We start from the raw sequence: 5,000 nt of genomic DNA on the forward strand, positions 1-5,000 counted from the left end.
ATTTTCAAACGGTTTGGTGTGTTGTAAACACCAAAGATGTAGTTATGATACTGCATACTTATAATTATAATCATGTTTTTTTATTTTTTATTTTATTTTATAATTTTATAATTTTATTACATCTTTGGTGTTTACAAAACACCAAACCGTTTGAAAATCAGATGAAAATTGAGCACGCTATGGTTATTTTAAAGTATATGCACCATAGACATAATGTTATGAATGACTGTTTCAAGATGGCCGCCATGTGGCAACGTCGTACTCCATTGGCCAGCAGCGCGGGTGAGTCATCTAGCCTTTATATATATCTATGGTAGTATACAACCCTCGTAGACGTATTTATGATTCTGACGTTTTCAATCTACGAGAGTTGTAGGGTGCACTTCCCATAGTGACCTGGACTTTCTGCACTATGCCCCGTAGACACTCCAAACATTGTACAAAATGAAAATAAAGGCGCTTACCGCCGAGCCCCAAATGTTAACTGGGTCTACGGGGTAGTAGTGTAATGTAATAATCCATATCTTTCAATAAAGAAGTGTTTTAATGCCGTCTGTGGCCGATTCTGTCGGAAGTTCCCAATGGGCGGTAGTGACGGGAAGTGAGGGGGCGCATCCGGTGAAACCCGGAATTACACTAAATGTAAACAGGAAGTAGACGAGGGTGAAAAAATGGCGTTCGGCCACAGACGGCATTAAAACACTTCTTCATTGAAAGATATGGATTATTACATTACACTACTACCCCGTAGAGCCAGTTAACATTTGGGGCTCGGCGGTAAGCGCCTTTATTTTCATTTTGTACAATGTTTGGAGTGTCTACGGGGCATAGTGCAGAAAGTCCAGGTCACTATGGGAAGTGCACCCTACAACTCTCGTAGATTGAAAACGTCAGAATCATAAATACGTCTACGAGGGTTGTATACTGCTGACTACAGCTACCCCGGAACCATGGGGAACGCATTTACTGTTTAACTCTATGAGAAATACTCTGTTACAAGTTTAAGTCTGGAATTCAACATTTACTTGAGTTCAAGTACGAAAGTATTGGTATCAAAATCATGTACTTAGCGTACCAAAAGTGAAAGTAGCTTCTCATTGTGCAGAATGTCCCGTTTCACAAGTTATCATTATGTCTAAAATGTATTCAAACATATTTTGAAAATAGCAGATCTACAAGTAGTTACTTTACACTGTAACTCTACTGATGTCTGGAACGACATGACAATATGTCTCCTCAAACCTTTCCAGTGTCACACCTGCACAAAGTAAAGGTACAGTCTGTGATTATTATGAAACACTTTTAGAATGGATATCATGAATGTTATTTTGTTATGTTATATTTTATTATTGATATTTCTGCATTAATTGGGCTAAATTAGTGCCTTTAGCTTTTCTGGAAAAAAAACTGGAAACTTGCATTTCAATATTTGGGTTTTATCAGTAGGTGTTTGCATCGCAAATTACATGAACAATATAAGAACCTTATAATTTTGGACACATTGATGAGTGTGTGTGTGTGTGTGTGTGTGTGTGTGTGTGTGTGTGTGTGTGTGTGTGTGTGTGTGTGTGCGTGCGTGCGTGCGTGCGTGCGTGCGTGTGTGTGTGTGTGTATGTGTGTACTAACATCATTTTGTGTCATTTAGTAACCTACATTTTCATGTTTTTGTGTCACTTTGTTCGCAATAAGGAAAGTGAAGTGTTTCATAATACTACTGAGGTGACATAAACCAGATTAGAATGGAATTAATTTAATCTGTACTTACTACACCTTATGTCTTACCTCTTACTACACCTTATGTCTTACCTCTTACTACACCTTATGTCTTACCTCTTACTACACCTTATGTCTTACCTCTTACTACACCTTATGTCTTACCTCTTACTACACCTTATGTCTTACCTCTTACTACACCTTATGTCTTACCTCTTACTACACCTTATGTCTTACCTCTTACTACACCTTATGTCTTACCTCTTACTACACCTTATGTCTTACCTCTTACTACACCTTATGTCCTACCTCTAGGCTCTTACTACACCTTATGTCTTACCTCTTACTACACCTTATGTCTTACCTCTTACTACACCTTATGTCTTACCTCTTACTACACCGTCTTACCTCTTACTACACCTTATGTCTTACCTCTTACTACACCTTATGTCTTACCTCAGGTACTTACCGCACCGGATAGATATACTGTGTAAATATAGATACATTTTAGTTGTTAGTTTTCTCTCTCTCTGTCTTCCCCTTGCCCCCCCCACCCCCTTCTTCTTCTTCCTTTCTCTTTTATGGAAATATCAAAACGATGGAGCTTGCACAAAAACTAATTTCACACACTACCTTACACCTGTAAACCTGTGATGTGACAATAAAGTTGATTCTGATTTGTTTCTACAGGTTCAAGTGGCTGACCTACTCTCTAGAGTCTTTGGCCTTCTCATCACCCATAAGGTAAAACTATTTGTTCTTAAAATCTATTCCGAGCTCAAGCTGGCCCATGTTTTTGTTTATTATTTTCTGTAATTTCAGCCTGATTACAAATCCTTCTACCAGACTCAACTTCTCTATATGGTTTCCTTCCACCCATGTCTGTTTGCATCACACCACAGGGCTTGTTACAGAAACCATGTCACACATTCTAAATGGCCGCATGGCCAATAAAGGGCTTTACATAGCACGCACGACAGCATAGTTGATCTCATAACATTTTCCTCCGTCAGTGAGAACATTCATAGTCAAACCTTCCATGTTTCATCTCTGTACTGATAATCCTGAAATCTTTGCACATCTCTCTGCTAATACACCAGATGATGTTGTTGTCAATGAAGGCTCCAAATCACTTTTCATCCTTGAAGTGGCCAGAGGAATCCTTTATGACAACAGTAATTTAATATCAGCCGCTCACCATCATAAAGCTATCTACTTGTTTTTGTCTTTGGCAGCCTAGGACATGTCCATAGGTTGGTTGTATTAAGAGGCTTCCAACAACTCTGGATGCTGAAAAAAGCAACGAAACGGCTTGCTAAATTCTGTGAAATCTCTTCTGTTATTGGTAGCCGGCAAATACACTGTTACTTGTGTGTGCGTGCGTAAAAGTCTGTAATAGATCTGAACTAAATAACCCAAAATAAAAAGTAACGTTAGGTATCATTTTTTAAATTTCTTTAATAAATGTTATAACAGATCAGCTGAATTGTTCAGAATAACACTAATAAGTTGACACTAGTAAATGTCTTGAACTGCATAGGCAGTACATGACCAGCGGATGGAGACACATTACACAATTATATAAATCATGTGTGTTTGAGGACCTGTGTACCATGCTATGTGTGTACACCCAAAGCTACTGGAAATTTCCTATAACATTTACTTAGTTGGTGTCCTATGGCTCTATACTGGATCTGCTACAATGTCCGCTTGTAGATCTGTTGTTTTTCCGAACGTTCGCATGAGAATAGGGACGCTAGGGTTCATGTAGCTAACCAGCTGTGCATGAGCTGTGCATGCAATGTCCACTATGAAGCAGTGCAGAGAATGGTTGCTGTTATAATGTGTGTCCACTATGAAGCAGTGTAGAGAATGGTTGCTGTTATAATATTATATGTCCACTATGAAGCAGTGCAGAGAATGGTTACTGTTATAATATGTGTCCACTATGAAGCAGTGTAGAGAATGGTTGCTGTTATAATATTATATGTCCACTATGAAGCAGTGCAGAGAATGGTTTCTGTTATAATATGTGTCCACTATGAAGCAGTGCAGAGAATGGTTTCTGTTATAATATGTGTCCACTATGAAGCAGTGCAGAGAATGGTTTCTGTCATAATATGTGACCACTATGAAGCAGTGCAGAGAATGGTTTCTGTTATAATATGTGTCCACTATGAAGCAGTGCAGAGAATGGTTTCTGTTATAATGTGTGTCCACTATGAAGCAGTGCAGAGAATGTGCAGAGGTATGATGGCCTGATGTGGTGATGCAGTGGTTCCCAAACATAAGGGTGCAATCCCATTTTGGGGTCACAGACCTGTTTTTATGGGTCACAATATAATTAAAAAAATCATAATAATATAAAAAAAAGAAGAAGAAGACAAATAATTTACATACATTTTTAGAATATTTTTTAAATTCAAAATGTCTATTTTGGCTTTTGTTGAAATAGCCCTTAAGTGATGAATTCATAATTACGTTTTTGTCCCGGGAAGACAACATTTTTTTTTATTTTGGGTATGGAGCAGAACAGTGAAATATCCTGTGAACCTCCTGTGGTAGAGGAGCCCTGCAGGAACACAACAGATAGGCTGTGATAGAGGAGCCCTGCAGGAACACAACAGATAGGCTGCACGCCACACAGATGTTACTAACCCCCCTCACCTCACCCCTCCCCCACCCACCCACCCACACGCCCAGGCTATTGATGAGCAAACCAGGCCTTTTAACATCTCTCATGCATCTCAAAGCCAGAGGTCAGGCCTTTGGTGTTCCAGGTCAGCAGGGGATGTTGCTCAGTTTGAGGTGAAGTTGTGTTGGGTGCTTGATGAAGACCATGATGATGATGATGATGATGATGATGGTGGGAACACAGCACAGCAACAAGTGCCTTTGTTATGGAGAAGAGTTCGGACGCACAGCTGGTGTGCAGGGACCACGCCGGAACCAAATATATACCAACTTGGGGTGTGTGTGTGTGTGCGTGTGTGTGTGTGTGTGTGTGCGTGCGTGCGTGCGTGCGTGCGTGCGTGCGTGCGTGCGTGTCTATAAAGCATACATTATGTGTGTGTTCCACATGCGCGTGCACTTGTATTACTATACTTTCGAGGACCAAAAGCCCCACAACACAAGTATAGTAACATTTGAGACGGTTCTCTCGCAAGAGAAATAGTTCTTTTACCGAGTGTTTTTGTGGTATTTCTACTTTTAACTTTTAACTTTTAACTTGAAATCTGAGTACTACTTCCACCAATGACAATCATAATCTGGTACCCGGTTTTCAC

Source organism: Gymnoscopelus braueri (genome assembly GCF_963280865.1).
Source record: "Gymnoscopelus braueri genome assembly, chromosome: 9".
Taxonomy (NCBI): Eukaryota; Metazoa; Chordata; class Actinopteri; order Myctophiformes; family Myctophidae; genus Gymnoscopelus; species Gymnoscopelus braueri.